Source organism: Peromyscus maniculatus, chromosome 22 (assembly GCF_049852395.1).
Source record: "Peromyscus maniculatus bairdii isolate BWxNUB_F1_BW_parent chromosome 22, HU_Pman_BW_mat_3.1, whole genome shotgun sequence".
NCBI classification, from domain to species: domain Eukaryota; kingdom Metazoa; phylum Chordata; class Mammalia; order Rodentia; family Cricetidae; genus Peromyscus; species Peromyscus maniculatus.
In genome coordinates this window covers 96489-115544 of record NC_134873.1, presented here as the reverse complement: position 1 = coordinate 115544, position 19056 = coordinate 96489, and the positions used below count along the sequence as shown (strand labels likewise).

The 19056-nt window shown below is 41.9% G+C and overlaps 1 pseudogene; it reads left to right on the top strand.

Moving 5' to 3' along the window:
* Positions 1-875: 875 nt before the first annotated feature.
* Positions 876-19056, top strand: part of LOC102913078 (excitatory amino acid transporter 4-like) — a 106325-nt pseudogene continuing 88144 nt past the window's right edge.

Here is a 19056-nt window from a genome sequence, read left to right as displayed (position 1 = left end):
GAACCTCAAGCTGGGACTAGAAGTGTCATCATTTCTTTCCCAGTGACCACTCCCTTATAGCATTACTGTCCTGGTCACGCACACAGAGCAGCCACATTAGTTGGGTGCCACTGTTTCCCAGGCACTGGCTGATTTTGTCCTTCTGAAAAGTCGACTATGTGTGGTGGTATTGTGTTCCCCAAAATATTGTGTACTCTAATAAATTTATCTGGGGTCATAGAACAGACAGCCACTAGATACAAAGGCTAGAAAATGGTGGCACTCACACCTTTAATCCTAGCATTCCAGAGATAGAAATCCCTCTGGATCTCTGTGAGTTCAAGGCCACATTGGAAATAGCCAAGCATGGTGACACATGCCTTTAATCCCAGAAAGCCAGCGTTTAATCCCAAGGAGTGGTGGTAGAAAGCAAAAAGATATATAAGGCATGAGGACCAGAAACTAGAAGATTCAGGCTTTTGAGCAGCAGTTCAGCTGAGAGCCATTGGAATGAGGACACAAGCTTCCAGTCTGTGGAAACAGGACCAGCTGAGGAATTGGCAAGGTGAGATAGCTGTGGCTTGTTCTGTCTCTCTGATCTATCAGCATTGACCCCAATAACTGGCCTCGGATTTGATCTTATTAATAAGAACCTTTAAGATTCATGCTACAACTATGGGCATCTTTGGTCTGGACACCCAACTACTGTGGATAGGGGGACTAGCCTAAAGTGTCCTTTCAAGAGCTCTTATGTAATGGGCATTCAGCAAAAACCTAGCACTTTGGTTTGAGTGTTGCAGCAGCTCCCAGTTGCTTGAGATGATCTCAGTGAAGGAGGCTGGAGGCAGAAAACCTGAAAGGTGTGCAGTATTTTGTGTTTTTTTGTTTGTGTGTATGTTTGTTTGTTTTTCTACCCTGTTTCCAACCACCCTCTCTTGTGTTTGGGTCTGAAGACCTTAACCTTTTGCTGCTGGGATTAAAAACTGTATCCCATCCAGGGCAGGCTCTCAGTAGTCTCCACATGGGCATCACCCCTCCCCTGAATTCTGAGCTACAATTGCCTGGCCCTCCACCTTACCCTCTCCTTTCCCGGATTCCTCCCTCATCAGACCTGGTCTCCTCTGTCCCCAGAGAGAGGCTATGAGCAGCCATGGCAACCTTCTGTTCCTGAGGGAGACCAGCCAGCACCTGGGTGGTGTGGGCTCTCTGCAGGGACCTCAGGACAGTTGGCAGCAGAGAGCACTGCGCATGCGCATGCGCCTGCAGTCCATGATCAGAGAGCATGTGTGGCGCTTTCTGTGCAGAAATGCCTTCATCTTGCTCACAGTCAGCGCTGTGATCATTGGTGAGCTCTGCTTCTAGGAGGCGGGACTTCTATTAACTACCCACCCTCTCTGGTGCACTCATCGCACAATCCCTTAGCCCATCAGAGGACTCAGGTAGAGAGGGCACATACATGCACAAACACAGCTGTATGAACACGATGTGATGTCACATGTGTGGGTATGGGCATCCGCAAGTACACTGAACAGACATGCACTTTACGACTACACACAGAGAAGGATAAATATATCTTACATATGAATATATCTTACATATCTTAATTGAGAAGTGCAGTCACATAAACTGTGCTAACGTTCATAAAAATATGCAGCTATCCATCATACCCTTAAGAGATTGGTTCTGCAAACACTACCCCATTTTATTTAAGAAACTTGATTGTCTATTGATTTGGGTATCCACAAGCATTTGTTATCTGTGGATGCTCAAGTCCCTTAAATAAAGTGGGGTAGTGTTTGCCAGATCTGTGGCTATCTTGCTCTCTAGGTTACTTGTAACAAACAAAGCAATATAACTGCAAGGTAAATAGTTGTTATACTGCATTGTGTAGGAAATATTAATAAGAGAAAAAAATCTCTACACGTTCAACAGACACAACTTAAGGAATTATGAGGTTGTATAAAATAATGGGTTCCTCATGACATCTTCATATCTATATAGAATGGGCTTTGATCATATTCTTTTTCCTTTACCCCCTCTTACCTAGTCACCCTCTGCTGGTTCCTTTTCTCTCCCCAAATAGCCCCTTTTTTGCTTTCCACAGATAATTTCACCCTAAAAATTTTCATGTGTACTTGATTTTTTAGACAGTGTGGATTCCAAGGATACCACAGCCAGCTGTGTTGGACTTTGTGAATACTTTCACACACTCATCTATGCATTTACATCTACATGCTTAGAAGCCCAATTTCATATGCACTTCCATATTTGAAAGTGGTAACATAGAGCTGGAGTGATGACTCAGTGGTTAAGAGCACTGGTTGTTCTTCCAGAGGTACTGAGTTCAGTTCCCACATAGTGGCTCACAACCATCTGTAATGAGGTCTGGTACCTTCTTCTGGCCCACAGGAGAACACTGTATGCATAATCTGAAAAAAAATAAAAAGAAAATGATAACACAGACAAAAGAGTCACACTTATAGACACACCCAAGAAATGCATGTGCATATCTTTGTATGTGATCCTATGTGCATATGAATGTTCACACACTTATGCACACACAAATGCATACAATGCACATAAATATCCATGTGCACACAACTCCATGCACACATTCATTCACACAAATCCTCATCATGCACACATACACATATATACCCATGCTCACACAAATGTACACATACTTACACACATACACACATGCACATACATACCCATGTATACATCTTTTTATACATGCCCATTCATTCACAAACACCCACATCTGTATATACACAAGCACACACACACATACCCATGCAAACACAAATCCACGTAATACCCATGTACACAAATGCAACTCCTAGAATAGTCACTGCTCACCTTACTTTACTCTTTTAGAGATGGATGGACAGTTCTTGGGGTTGAGATTTATAGTTCATTCCATGAACCTTTCCGGGCATTTGCCTTGCGCCCATACCAGCTCTCCTACCACCAGATCAAGTACTTCTCTTTTCCTGGTGAGCTGCTCATAAGGATGCTGCAGATGCTGGTGCTCCCCCTCATCGTCTCCAGCCTTGTCACAGGTGAGACCCCAAGCCCCTGTGCATCACCAGGACCCATTCCGAGCCCACACTTGAGAAAAGAGCCAGGGCTTCCCCACCAATTGGGGCCCTTTCCAAACACATCATCTCAAGCTGTGCCCAGGTCTTGCTTCAGTCTTACTGTCACAGGATCCTTGTGTGCCAATAACTTCCTAGTACTTGTTCTTGAATGTAAAATCCCATCCTGCCAGACCTCTGGGCTATTCAGGGGGAAAGAAATGCTTTGGAGGGTCAGGGGAGGTAGCTTGGATATGGGGTAGATGGTAGATGGAATGTGGTTGAACATGTAGGAGGTGAGTGGGATGGAGGTGACAGGATGGAGGGTGGAGGAAGGAAAGGAGCTTTGATGTGTTATGTAGCACCTTTTCTTCTGAATAGTAGTTGTTTTCCCTTCAGGGCCATCGGATCTTCATTTTATGGTTCACCTCTGATGCTGGAGGAGAAGAGCATGTATAGGCAATATGTCAGCAAGTGTGCATGGCTGTTGCCCTGGTTTCATTTATGTTGTTACAATAAAATATTTGACAAAAAACAACTTAGGTTTATTTTAGCTCACAGTCCAGGTTAGAGTCTATCATTCAGGGAAGTCAACATAGGAACTTGAAGCAGTTCATCATAACCCACCCACAACCAGGAGCAGAGAGAAAATAAATGGACACATGCTTATTTGTATCAAGTTACATCTCTACACGTATACAGTCCAAAATCCCTTGCCTAGGGAATGGTGCTACACACAATGATTGTCCTTTCTCCTTCAATCAATGTAATCTGGACCCCCCCTTCCCCAGTCATGCCACAGGTCCACCTGATCTATAAAATACCCCACTGAGCCTCTCTTCCTAGTGGTACTAGATCGTGTTGAGTTAACAACTAAAACTACTCACCAGAATTGTGTTTCAATACAACTTTACAAAAGTAACTAGTGCACCAGATTTAGGCCATAGGTGATGTTTAGTAACCCTTGGGTTTAGGGACAGAAATAATGATCAAGGCTGGTTTCTTAGGTTGGGCTTCTTTGAAGCCAAGCCTGACATGTAGATCTGGTCACCAGAAACTCACCGAGGGAGAAACACACGACCAAGTGAAGATAGAAGGACAGGATGGGGAAGGAAGCTAAGCAAAGGCATGTGTTCAGAAGAAGGCTGGTGTCTCAGTGTGCTCCCACTGGGCAGGGGCTCTGAAGTGTGAGCAACATCATGGAAGTGTCTCTCACCACCAACTCTGTCTTCATCTGAATCCCTGCACCAGCAATCATTGACTGCTGCTGAACACTGGGGCCTTTCTGGAGGAGGAAGCTCCCATTCTATGGAGGATCACTCTCTGGAGATAAGTGCACATTGTTAGAATCTAAAAATCATAGCAACTGGATGGTTGCATGGCCTGGTAGGAGACATAGAGGTACAGCATGAACAGTATCCAGGCTAAATGTAGAAAGGGGTGGGTTCAAGGGAGGTGGAAGTTGTGGGGAACCCTGGGATGAAGACTTCAATGATTGTGAAATTTATGGTGCAAGATAGGGGGAGTGTTGGGTGGAAGTTGAAATGTTGACTTGGAGTAAAGGGGAGGTACTGTGATTGGTAGAGTTACTTGGAATAATAAAATGGAGTGGTATGTATTCATGTGTGTGTGCTTCCCCACAACAAATCTATGGTAGTGAGCGAACTGGTTTTGAGTCAGTTCCAGGGTGCTGGCCCAGTGCATTCAAGACTACTTCCTACTTTCTCTTCTATCAGGTTCAGAGTATCTGGATTTATGTTGAGGTCCTTGATTCACTTGGACTTAAGTTTTGTGCATGGTGACAGATATGGATCTATTCACAGCCTTCTACACATTGATATCCAGTTATTCCAGCACCATTTGTTGAAGATGCTTTGTTTTCTCCATTGTACACTTTTGGCTTCTTTGTCAAAAATATTATGTTCATAGGTGTGCAGATTAATGTCAGGGCCTTCAATTCGATTCCATTGGTCCACATGTCGATTTCTTTTGGTAAAATTGCCATTTTTACTATGTTGGTCCTGCCTATCCATGAGCATGGGAGATCTTTCCCTTTTCTGACATCTTCATTTTCTTTTTTCAGGGACTTGAAGTTCTTGTCATATAGGTCTTTCACTTGCTTCTTTAGTGTTACCCCAAGGTATTTTATGTCATTTGTGGCTATTGTACAGGGTGATGTATCCCTGATTTCCTTCTCAGCTTCTTTGTCCATTGTATATAGGAGGGATACTGATTTTTTTGAGTTGATCTTGTATTTTGCTGTGTTGCTGAAGGTGTTTATAAGCTGTATCAGTTCTTTGGTGGAATCTTTGGGGTCACTCAAATATACTATCATGTCATCTGCAAATAGGGAAAGCTTGACTTTTTCCTTTCCAATTTGTATCCCCTTAATCTCTTTATGTTATCTTCCTACTTTTTCTTTCTTTTTTTTTTTTTTTTGGTTTATTGAGACAGGGTTTCTCTGTGCAGCTTTTTGCCTTTGCTAGATCTTGCTCTGTAGACCAGGCTGGTCTCGAACTCACAGAGATCCGCCTGCCTCTGCCTCCCGAGTGCTGGGATTAAAGGTGTGCGCCACCACCGCCTGGCCTCTTTATGTTGTCTTATTGCTCTGGCTAGAACTTCAAGTACTATATTGAATAAGTATGGGGAGAGTGGACAGCCTTGCCTCGTTCCTGATTTTAGTGGAATTGCTTTAAGTTTCTCTCCATTTGTCTACTGCCATACCACCCTGAATGCGCCGGATCTCATCTGTATTTGTCTTCTTAATAAACAACTCTCCTTTTCCGGCTGCAGCTTTCTTGAATGATAGATGACAGAAGTTGTGCGTATTTGAACAAATGTTTCATGATGAATTGCTACCTGTGCAATCTGCAGATGATCAACACAGTCAGGCTGATTATTTTATTTGTCTCCTATGGTTTCATTCCTTCCCCCACACCCTCTTCTGCTGCCTGTGTCTCCTCTCTCCTCTCATTTTCTCAGCTCCTCCTTATTTTCCCCTCCCTTCCTCTCTCCTCTCTTCTTTCTTCCCTTCCTTCTCTTTTCCTCTCTCTGTCAGTCCTTCTCTTCTTCTCTCCCTCTCTCCCTTCTCTTTCTCTTTGCTGATAGTGAGAAGAGACTTCAGGTTTATTCTCTTTGAAATACAAACACAGCATCAATAGCCACACCCTCCACACCATACATTAGATTTCCGGAAACCAGTCATCTGGTATCTAGACATCTTGTACCCTTTGAGAGACATTTCCCCAACTCCCAGCCCATCTGCCCAGCATCACGGTTTCTTCTTATTGCTTCTGTGACTTCAACTTTTTAAATTTAGTTTCACATCCAAAGTGAGTTCATGGAATATTTTTCTTTCTGTGTTGGCTTGGGAATTTAACTTAAGGTGCCCTTCCCTTCCTGATCTTCCAATCTTCTGTTCTCTCTTTCCTCCTGAATTCCCACAACATCACAGCCACAACTGCCAGTGTAGGAGCAGCTGGCATCCCCCAGGCAGGACTGGTCACCATGGTGATTGTGCTCACGTCCATCAGCCTGCCCACAGAGGACATCTTGCTGATCATAGCTGTGGATTGGTTCCTGTGAGTGTGACTTGGCTTTGACCCTGGGCTCTTCTCATAACTTTTCCTGAAGGATTCTGCAAGGACATGGTTGTAGGAATTGAGGGGTTTAGGGAGGCATTGGGATGGTCTGTTAGTGATGGCTGTGGACTCCAAGCCCATAGATTTATCATCTTTGGGACACAGAGTGAGGAGAATTCTGAAATGAGGTCTCTATCTATCAGCCCCTCCCCCACTCCTTGTCAGACCATTTCATACAAAAATCATACAAAAGTGTTCAAATATTTTTAACTCAAATATTTTAAACAGTTTTTCCCTTAGTGAAATCTTAGTTCTGAAGAATTTTACAAGTGAAAAGAAAACACAACTTACCTGCTGCATAAAATAGTGAAGAATTTTGACTTATACGATCACCTGTGATGATGGACAAAAGAATTTTGGTGGATTTTTGCACTGGACCCTATGAATGCATATGTTCTCTCTCTTCTCTCCTTCCTTTTCTTCCTCTGTACTTTTTCAGTAATTAAATTTGTTCTTTGACAGGTCAGGCATGTATGCAATGCTTTCTGACTTTGCGCACTCTCTAACTCCTTCCCACCCGGTCAGCTTTCCTCCCTACAACTCTGCTCCCCACATTCATGTCTTCTGTTTGTGATCCACTGAGCATAGCAGAGCCATTTGTGTATCTTGCTGGGAGACTGTGCCATGGAGCTTAGTAGGCTTGTGGGAAGGCACACACCTGAATACAGTGACTCCTAATCTATCAGCAGGGAGGAGCCACCCATACCCTGTTCCTCCCCCTCCTCTGTTGCTCTCTTTCCCTCCTCCCTTTGTTTCCTTCCTTCTGTTCCCTCTGTCCTTTTCTTCTCTTCTATTCTCCCTACCTTTTCTCCACCTGTCTCATTCCCTCCCTTCTTCACTTCCCTCCCTCCCTCCCTCCCTCCCTCCCTTCCTTCCTTCCTTCCTTCACTCCCTCCCTCCTCCCTCCTCCCCCTCTCCCTCTTTCTTTTTTCTTCTTTCTTTCACTCCTCTCTCTTTCTTCCTCTGTATACTTCCTACATCACTACCTCCTTTCACCATTTTTCCCTCTCTCATTTCTTTTCATATAACATGGAATTTACATAAAATGCTAATTTTCATTCCAATGTAGGTGCTGTGAGCAAGACCAAGTCCCATTTGTACAGAAGGACTAAAGTTCCATTTGAACAATACCCAGCCTGCCCCACACCTACATAGACTCATGTCAAACAATCTGTATCAAACATTCATATCTAATAGTCGGAACCAGACACTTGTACCTAACAAGCCTACACCAGATGCTCATGTTTAATACTCTGCATCAGATGCGCATATTTAATACTCTGGATCAGATGCTCATGTTTAATAATCAGTGTCAGATGCTCATGTTTAATAATCTGCATCAGATGCTTATGTTGATATTTTATTTGTACTAAATTGTGATTTTATTGGTATGTTAATAAATAAAGTTGCCCAAGAGTCAGAGCTATTAGAGCCATAGCAAAAGCTGGGCAGTAGTGGCACACACCTTTAATCCCAGCACTTGGTAGGCAGAGCTAGGTAGATCTCTGTGTGTTCAAGGATACAGCCAGCATTGGAGACACACGCCTTTCATCTCAATACCAACCATAGAAGACCTGGAGGTCTGTACAGACAGGCAGTGACTAGGAGGTCATGTGGTTGGGTTTACAACCAATGAGAAGGCAGAACAGAAACTCTATAAAAAAAAAAGACAGACATAGGAAGTAGGTCTCTTTTGGAGAGGTAGGACCACTGCGAGAGGAAGGGTAAGGTTTTTAGCTCTTAGCGCTGACCTCTTGACTTTCTTCTTTGCATTGGTTCTGTGTTTCTTATTTAATAAGACTGTTGGTTACATCTACAGATGCTCATGTTTAATACTTTGTATCAGATGCACATGTATAACAGTCTGAATCAGATCCAAATGTCTAACATTCTATATCAGATCCTAATCTCTAACCATCTGCATCAGGCTCTCATATCTAATCATTTTTAGGTTAGTCATATTTAAGAACAAGAGTCACAAATTAAAGAAGAGATCTGAGGATATAAGGGATAATGTTGTTAGAAAGGAAATCTGAGGAAGAGCAGGGCCTGTTCTAGGTCATGTGGTTGTGAATTAGCCTGGAAGCCCTTCTAGTCTACCCTGGGTTCTTGAAGGAGCCTTTCACCCCCTTCCATTAATCTATTTATCCGACACCAGTGACTGGCTGCATATGATGACCAATGTACTCGGAGCCTCAATTGAAGTGGCCGTCATTGAGAATTTGTACCAACAGGAGCTGGAGCTGGAGAAGGTTGAACTGACCCTTGCCAGCCTGGGGAAGCCCTACAAGTCACTCATGGCACAAGAAAAGGGGGCATCAAGGGGTCAGGGAGGTAATGAGAGTGTCATGAGAGAAGCTTCCAGCTCCGCCCAGGGAGGAGGGAAGGGACTGGGAGGGGGGTCTTGGGGACAATTTGTTGCCTAACTGACTGTGGGATGAACATACATGTTCTGTGTGGTTTCTCGAGGGGCTGCTGAGATAAAAGAGAAGGAATGAAAGGTCTTCAAGGTGTACTCATCACTGTTGCATTTGTGTGCTTCAAATGCAAGAACAACCTAAGGGAGGGAAGAATTATTTGGGATATGGTTCTAAAGGGCTTTAGTTCTCTATAGTGGGAAGGCATGGAAGAGCAGATCAGCTCACTTCATGGTGGTCAGTAAACAGAGACATGAGAAATGGGAAGTTACCAGGATGGGACACAGCTCTCCAAGACACACTACTTGTGAATACTTCCTTCAACTATCCCCTGCCTCCTCCTTTTGACCATTTTCCAATACAGCCGTCATAGTAGGAACCGTCAAGGGACTGATGCATTCATTAGGTCAGGGTCCTCATGATAGAATTATCTCTGAAAAGGCCCTCACAGACACATAGAGGTGCGCTGTATAAATTTTCTAGGCACTTGTTTCAGTCCAGTCAAGTTGACAACGACAGTCTGTCATCACAAAGGGCTGTCTCTGTCCATTTCTGAGTATGGTGAGAACTTGAAGGATGGTGTGAGGATTTGGAATTAGGGGAAGGGAAATCTTCAAATTCAATAAGAAAGATCAACTGACATTCTTTTGTTGTGTGTTCAAGACAGGGCTTCTCCATGTAGTTCTGGTGCCTGTCCTGGATCTCGCTCTGGAGACCAGGCTTGCCCTGAACTCACAGAGATCTGCCTGGCTCTGCCTCTAGAGTGTTGGGATTAAAGGCGTAAACCACCGCCACCTGGCTCAACTCACATTCTTTGTGTTCTCCAGGAGAGGTTGAACTGACAAGAAAAATACCTATTATTTCTTGTGATTAAGTGATCTGTGGCTTTTGTGTTGAGGTCCCAAAGACCACCTTCAGATTTAATGATTCTTAATAAGACACACAAAACTCCAGAAAGCCATTCTCCTCTCAGATATGGTTCATTATGTGAAGGGCACTGATTGAAATGAACAAAGGCAAACTCGTTGGGACTGGGCTGTGCTAGACCAGATGTGCTCTCGGCTGTTGAGCCCTCTCTCCAGCTACTACTTTTTTAAAGATTTAAAAAATTTCATTCTTCAAGAATTTTGTATATTTATTCAGTGTATCTTGAACATAACCACTCTCTACCCCCCTTCCAATCCTTCTTAGAACTACCCCTACAAAACCCCTTCTCAAGTTCATGTCCTCTTTTCGCATCCCACTCTGTCCAATCAATTCTTTCTTGGGTGCATTGATTTGGGATGTTCCACTGGATCATAGTCAACCTACCAGGTGCCAATTTCCTGAAAAACACTGACCTCCCATGTCAGCAGCCTTCAGATGCTAGGCTTTTCAGCTAGGGATGAAGCCACGAGTCTCTCTTCCATATATGCTGGAATTTTGACTGGATTGATGTTGTACAGGTATTGTGTAAACAACCACAATGCCTTTCAGCCATTTGAAATACTTCTATTGAGAATTTCTATTTAGCTCTTTAGCCCATTTTTAAATTAGATTATTTGATATTTTGCTGGCTAGTTTCTTGAGTTCTCTATATATTTTGGAGATCAGCCCTCTGTCAGATGTGGGGTTGGTATAGATCTTTTCCCATTCTGTAGGTGCCTTTTATCTTATTGTCTATGTCCTTTGCCTTACAGAAGCTTCTCAGTTTCAGGAAGTCCTATTTATTAATTGTTGCTCTCAGTGTCTGTGCTACTGGTATTATATTTAGGAAGTTGTCTGTAGCAGAATCTTAAAGGGTCTTATTAATAAAAAACAAACTTGAGGCCAGTTATTGGGTGAATGCTGGATGCCAGAGAAGCAGAACAAGTCACAGCTACCTCACTTCACCAATTTCTCAGCTGATCCTGTTTCCTCAGACTGGAAGCCTCTCAGTCCTCATCCCAAATGAATCTCAGCTGAACTGCTGCTAGAAGCCTAAAAGCTAAACCAGCCAAATGTGTATAGTTTCTGGTCCTTGCGCCTTATATATCTTTCTGTTTTCTGCCATCACTCCCTGGAATAAAGGTGTGTGTCACCATGCCTGGCTGTTTCCAATGTGGCCTTATACTCACAGAAATCTAGAGGGATTTCTGCCTCTGGAATGTTAGGATTAAAGGCGTGTGCTACCATTGCCTATCCTCTATGTTTAATATTGTGGCTGTCCTGTACTCTGACCACAGATAAGTTAATTAGCGTGCTCAATATTTTGAGGAACACAGTACCACCACATTTGTCTCCAGGGCCAATGCATTCCCACTTTCTCTTCTATCAGGTTCAGAGTTGATTTATGTTGAGGTCTTTGATCTACTTGGACTTGAATTTTGTGTATGGTGACAGATATGGATCTATTTATAATCTTCTATATGTTGACATCCAGTTTTGGGTGGGATTTGATTGTGTGGGGGGGTTAGTCACTTTTCATCTAATTGTTTTTTTGTTTGTTTTGATTACTGGTTTTTTGATGTAGGGATTTTAAAGTTTTAAAAAGAAAGAGAAAAACATGACTATGAATGGATAGGGAGGTGGAGATGGCCAAAGAAAAGTAAGAGGATGTGCAAAACATTTCATATGAAAAAGTAATTAAGCCGGGCGTGGTTGCGCTCACCTTTAATCCCAGCACTTGGGAGGTAGAGGCAGGCGGATCTCTGTGAGTTCGAGGCCAGCCTGGGCTACCAAGTGAGCTCCAGGAAAAGGGCAAAGCTACACAGAGAAACCCTGTCTCAGAAAGAAAAAAAAAGAAAGAAAAAGTAATTAATAAAAATATTTAAGTTGTGATTATGTCCTCTCATGATTCACCTTTAAATTTTCCTCCAAATAAACTTCCTCTTCCACTTCATAATGTTAATTTTTTATATATTGTACTAATCTGGCAACTTTTTGTTCTCTATATTTCCACTGAGTTTTAGTTGTAATACAATATATTAATTATTTGAGAATGCCATCTAATACATTTTCATCATAACCACTCCCAGCCCCTACCAAATCCAGCTTCTACCTCTCCTGTCTTCTCCCCAAGTCTGTGTCCTCTGTTTCCTAAATAGCATACAAGCAAGGCAACATTTGTACTACCTTTGCACTCATAGTTGTAGGGTGTGATGGTTTGAATGAGAATAGCCCCAATTGGCTCATGTATTTACATTCTTGCTCATCAGGAAGTATAACTCTTCAAGAAGGATTAGAAGGCATAGCCATGTTGACATAGTATTGACCTTATTGGAAGAAGTGTGTTATTTCTGGTAGGTCTTGAGACTTCAAATGCTATGCCAGGGCCAGTATTTCTGTCTCTCTGTTTGTCTGTCTCTCTCTGTCTCTGTCTCTCTGTCTGTCTTTCTTTCTCTCTCCTCTTTCTCTCTCTCTCGGTCTCTCCACTCCACCATGCCACACATATCTCTATCTCTCTCATCCTCCCCAACTCCCAATGCCTGTGGATCTGGATGTAAATCTATCCACTACAGTTCCAATGCCATGTCTGTCTGCTTTCTGCCATGAGGAACATGAACTAACCCTCTAAAACTCTAAGCAATCCCTAATTAAATGATTTCTTTTATAAGAATTGCCTTAGTTATAGTGTCTCTTTATTGCAATAGAATAGTAACTAAGGCAGAAGTTGGTACCAGGAGAGGGTATTGCTATGTAAAGTCTGACCATGCTGTAAGGGGACCCTGCAAGCATCATGGCAGACAGAGAAAAGAACTGCAGAGAGATGAGAATGAAAACTTGGCTCAGGTTGACTTAATCAGTTTTGATCAAACTTTGGAGTCTAATGCCAGGTGGTTTATTGCCTGCATATTTAAACAGCACAATTTGGGGACAAAATATTTTCCCAATGTAATACTATCCCTGGTGTACAATGAGGCATAATTACATTGAAACTCAACTTAGAGTAAATGTCATTTCATCCAAGAAGATGAGTTCCAGAGATAGGCTACCTGTATTAGCTTAAGGTCTAGGGAAGGATCTGGCCTGTTCTTGGTAATAAAGATAATGTTGAAGTCATTTGACCTATTAGGTATCTCAGGTCCTGGTTGTAGAAGCTTGATATGGATTGGACCAATAGATAATGCAGACCACTAGGCTGTTAATTGCCTCCAATTCCCAGATTGCTGGATGGAAGAACTGGAATCAATCCTGTCTTTTGAGAGGACAATCCTGTGGGCTTAACGTTCCTGGTTACCCTAGAGATCTATGGGTGCAAAAACCTTCAGTGTTACTTGTTGGAAGAATATGAAAGACTTTGGGATTTCAGAGTACAAAAACAGCTCAGTTCTTTAAATGGGGCTTAATGGGCCATTCTAGTAAGAGCATGGAAGACAGAAGTGCTGAGGGCAATTTTGACTGTGGTGCCCAAACTCCAAAGTTTAGGAGGAAAATATTATAGGCTATGCTAGAGACCATTCTTGGGATACTTTGCTAAAGAATGTGGTTGCTTTTTGTCCTTGTCCTAAGTAATAGATTTTCTGCCCCCTCCCCATAATAGGTTTCTCTGCCAACATAGAAAGTCAGATCAAGCCAAATTGAAAAAGTATAACATGTTTACTTGAGCAAAGCAACATCTGGGCAAGTTCTCCAGTTCCAGAGATTGAGGCCAGAGGAAGCACACCTACATACAAAAGCAGGGAAACTTTATAGGTTGTAGGCAAGGGGTGATGACATGTCTGCCACAAATGGAATTTGTGCCCAAGTGTGTCAGGGACTTTGGCATCTGGCAGAAATAAGGGAGGAAGTTGCAGTAGTCATTAAGAAAGCAGAACTGGGCTTTCTGGGCACCTTTATTTGTTAGAGACTCCATGAGGGAGTGGAGTTTGGAGGGAGAGAGAGAGAGACAGAGAGAGGAGACACAGAGAGAGAGAGACAGAGAAAGACAGAAAGAGACACAGAGAGAGACACAGAGAGAGATAGAGAGGGAACTTTCCAGATCATATGGTTATTAGTTATCATTCTAATGTAGATCCACAATTAAAAAGTAGCAAACAGGATAAGGAGAAATACAAAATGTACCATTTGAGGAGAAAAGAAGTACCAGAAAAATGTAATGTTGGGGCCAATTCTTGTGCTCATGGAGATTAAAAGTTAAAAGTAAAGCACAGTGTTAAATGGAAGAAAGGGAGTGGTGACCTCAGCGCAAGATGTTATTCAGCTAATCCTGAAACCTGTGAAATGAAAAGGACTGAGGGCTTTCCTAGACCTAAACAAGAGAAAGCTTATGCAAATTGAATTCAAGGAAAAGGCAATATTTCAGCCCCAGCAAGCAGAAGAACCTGGAAGCATTAGCCATGAGGATTTGTCTTTCAACTCGAGAAAGATACAAAAAGGGGGTAATAGACTCTTCATCTGTGGTTAAGTGATGGGCCAACCTGACTTCATCTTAAGATTAAAAGCCATCTTGTAGCAAGGTCAAAATAAGCTCATTCTCGTGTTGTGGGGTTGTCTTTCTGTATGCTGTGAATATGTGTTGCTACCATTGGTTAACAAAGAAGCTGCTATGTCTTATGGCAAGGCAGCATAGTGCTGTGGATATCGCTCTGTATAAATAAACACTGATTGGCCAGTAGCTAGACAGGAAGTATAGGCAGGACTAAGAGAGCAGAATTGAAGAAACAAGAAGGGAAGGGAGAGACTGCCTGGAGCCCCCTTCAGGACAAGAAAAATATATGGTACTAATAAGCCATGAGCCATGTGGCAAGGGATAGATTAATAGAAATGGCTAAATATACGAGTAAGAGCTAGACAATGATAGGCCTGACCTAATGGCCAAGCAGTTTAAATAATGTAAGAGTCTGTGCGTATATTTTATAAGTGGGCTCTGGAACTGGCTGGATTTGGTGGGAGCTGGAGAGAAATTCTCAAGCTACAAATGGTGCCCAACATGTTGGCAAGAGTTTCCACCTAAAACCTGAGTAAAAAGATTCTAAAACAGAGCTAAAAACTGTTCCTACTTGTCTCTTTCAAGTTAGAGGCAACCTGAGTGTTTGAGCTACTATCTACTAAGTCGGGTTCCTGGTGTGTGCTCTCCACCTGCAGTTTGGTGGGAATGAGGCCTCTTCAGTGGCACATCAAGTTGCGTGGTAGATTTAGCCTTTGCTAGTACAAAACAAAAAGAGGTTTCTAGGCTACACACTGCTTTGATAAAAGCATAGACCCACTATTTCTGAGAGTTGATGGCTCCCAGAGCTGGTGGAAAATGTACCACCCCCATATTGGGAAGCTGAATTGGGCAGAGCAAGCAGCAATAATGCCATTTCTGTCTTAGAATGCTGCAGTTTCAAGCAATAGGTTCACCATAAGACTGATGTAGGTAGGCTTGAAAGAGTGAGAAAAAGGATTATACAGAGTTACATAAACAAATAGTTTAAAATATAAAGTTTTTAATGAAATAGTAACGGTAATAAGCCACATAAAGCTGACTATCACACAGAGAATCTGGATTATGTTGTCGTTGATATTGGTAACTAAAGAAAAACATTTGATTGTAAAAGCTGTTGAGTTATGCAAAAATGTATACTTTAAAGGTACCTTGACTTCAAAATTTGGATGTAAGAATATGTTGCATTGGAAAGGAGGATCTGCTTTTGTTTCCACAGAAAGCCAGAGGCTATGAATTTCTTTCAGATTAAGATATAACAGGTTTGACCAGCCAAGACCACCTGAAAAGTCTCTGATGATGCCATGGCCCAGATGATCCAACATCCAGAACCATTTCAAGGCAACTGGCTCAGATGATACACCCTCATGGACTACCCATAATCCTAAAATTTTCTGCTGTGGGATGTTCTGTATGGCAAATGTGTTGCTCTGATTGGTTAGTAAATAAAACACTGATTGTCCAGTAGTCAGTCAGGAGGAAGTATAGGTGGGACAAGGAGGAGAAGAATTCTGGGAAGTGGATGGCTGAGTCAGAGACACTGCCAGCTGCCACCATGACAAGCCGCATGTGAAGATACCGGTAAGCCATGAGCCATGTAGCAAAGTATAGATTTATAGAAATGGGTTAATTTAAGATATAAGAACAGTTAGCAAGAAGCCTGCCATGGCCATACAATTTGTAAGCAATATAAGTCTCTGTGTTTACTTGGTTGGGTCTGATCGGCTGTGGGACTGGTGGGTGGGAGAGATTTGTCCTGACTGTGGGCCAGGCAGGAAAACTCTAGCTACAATTTACTACAACTCTAGCAGGAAGTAGTAAGAGAACCTATGCCCCCAAATTCTCAAATATACCATGACTACTTTGGAGATGGAATTGGCTCATTCCTTCTCTAAACCCAAACATATTCCTAAAATAAAAGGTTAAAAGATTCTTTTGTCCTATTTCAGAAGAGCCCTCTGGTGTGGGACAGGAGAAAACCAATATTTTTATTTAAATCAGGTTCATTATAAATGTGATCTCTTTCTAAAGAAGAAAAGGAGATATGATATAGATATGATAGGATGAAAGGGTAAATTAATGAACCTAATTTTAAAGAGCAACTTGTTTGAAATATTTTACATTGGTATAGATTTTAGTTCATTGATACAAATTTAAAGTTAATTTTGTTATACTGTATATATATATTTCTATTTTTGTTTGAGGTATTATGTTTATGTAACTCATTTAGGTTGTAATGGATAGTTTAGACAAACAAATTAATAGTCATCTATGATAATCATACTTGTAGCCATGTTAGCTAAGTCTTCTAGGTATACATAGATATATTTCACATAGATAGGTAATCTTCAAATATGTCAAAGACCTACAGAATATGGCGTTTAAAATATTTTTAAAACTGTACACTTTCTGGACAGTGAGACATGTCTGCTCCTGACAGTACTGGATTTACTTCAGAGAGGAGGATGGGCATTGAAAACACTCCATATGGAATTTATCTTCTCCTTGGCAAAAATAGCCATTTGGGCAAGAAACTGTTCTTGCCTGGACTCCTTGATCAACTGGACATAAAGGACCCATAGAAAGATGACCACTGAACTTTGCTTGACAAAATGGTCCTTCAGGTGCCTGCTTCACAGAGAAAACTCCTAGAAATTTTACAGGACACTGAAAAAAATGACCAAGAGATTCTAGCCTGTGGACTAAAGACAGATGCCCCAACTTAACAAAGGAACATGACGTGATTGTCCAGGCTGTCAGCTGTCTCTGTCTACCCTGCAAGATTCCCGATAGTTTCTTCCATCCTCCCATCTCTCAGGTAATATTATATCCTTCTGAGGTCTTTGATGTAGTTGAAGCTAGAGAGTTACAATTTTCCTTAGTTATGATAAAAAATAAGTTAGATATAAAACCTTAACCTCACAAATATAAGATAGGTAGAATATCTTCTTTAATATTGTAACTGTAATTCTTGCTTGATAATTCTTTTGTTATATGCAATTTTACTATGTTAATGTCAAAAACTTCCTTTTTGAAAATGAAGTAAAGGGGAAGTGCTGTGGATATCACTCTGTATAAATAAAAAGTGATTGGCCAGTAGCCAGACAGGAAGTATAGGCAGGACTAACAGAGAGGAGAATTGAGAAAACAGGAAGGGAAGGGAGAGACTGCTTGGAGCTGCCACAAACACAAGAAAAATGTAAGGTACCAATAAGCCACGAGCCACGTGGCAAAGTATAGATTAATAGAAATGGGCTAAATATAAGAATAAGATCTAGACAATGATAGGCCTGAGCTAATGGCCAAGCAGTTCAAATAATGTAAGAGTCTATGTGTTTATTTTATAAGCAGGCTCAGGGACTGACGGGACTTGTTGGGAGCTGGAGAGAAATTCTCCATCTACAGCATGGAGCCAGATGGGGAATCCAAGCAGAAAGACAAGGAGAAGAAAAGTGGAGTCAGAGGGATGATGAGCACTGCCAGGGGAGCAAGATGTAATGGAAGACAGGTAATGCCACAAAGACACATGGCAAACAGCTTAATTTGAATGGGTTGAGTTAAGTTGTAAGAGTTAGCTAGCAAGAAGCCTGAGCCATAGCCCATTTGATTTGTAATTAATATTAAGCCTCTGACTGATTATTTGGGTTTTGGTGGGCAGGAAAGATTATTCTGTTTACAAATGGCACCTACTATCTGTCGTGAATTCACACAGACTTGAGAAAGCTTAAAATAGATTCTGAACACACAAAAACAAAGGCACACTGGGCTTCCTAGTCTTACAATCTCATGCCATCAGCAGCTCAGAAATGGACCTGTCCACCATGCTGCCATAGCATGGTGGATTTCCACAGTCTCTCCCACAGGTCATGATAGAGTGAGGATTCTCCTAGCCCCTCCCTGTGGGCTTGAGAGCACAGCTGCAGACTTAAGGACACAGCTCTACACATACTGCTTCCCGGAATTGGGGAGGTAAGCTTAACTCATTGTCGTGCCTTGTTGAAAAGCTGAATGGGGCAGAACCAGCAGTTAAAGATGTGCAGCTTAGCGATTTAAAAATTCTTCCAGTAAGGAAAGAATTAAAAGTACAAAATAAAACAGATTCAGATGGGAAAATCCTCCAAGTAGGTAACAGTGTGTTTAAAAATATAGGTAAACTTGGGAGAGAAAAAAAAAACGGTAGAAAAAGTCCTTTAAAAAAATTTTAAGCCGGGCAGTGGTGGCGCATGCCTTTAATCCCAGGACTTGGGAGGCAGAGGCAGGCGGATCTCTGTGAGTTCGAGGCCAGCCTGGGCTACCAAGTGACTTCCAGGAAAGGCGCAAAGCTACACAGAGAAACCCTGTCTCGAAAAACCGAAAAAAAAAAATTAAAAAAAAAGCCATGTAAAGATGGAAATTATACAGAGTCTGCATACTGTATAATATTGCATTGTCTTTGGGATGTTTTTTAACTGCAAAGAGTCATTTGATTGTAGAGGTTACAAAGTTAAACCAATATGTGTATTTTAAAGGTATCTTAACTTAAAAATTTGGGTCTAAGGATATGTTGCTTTGGA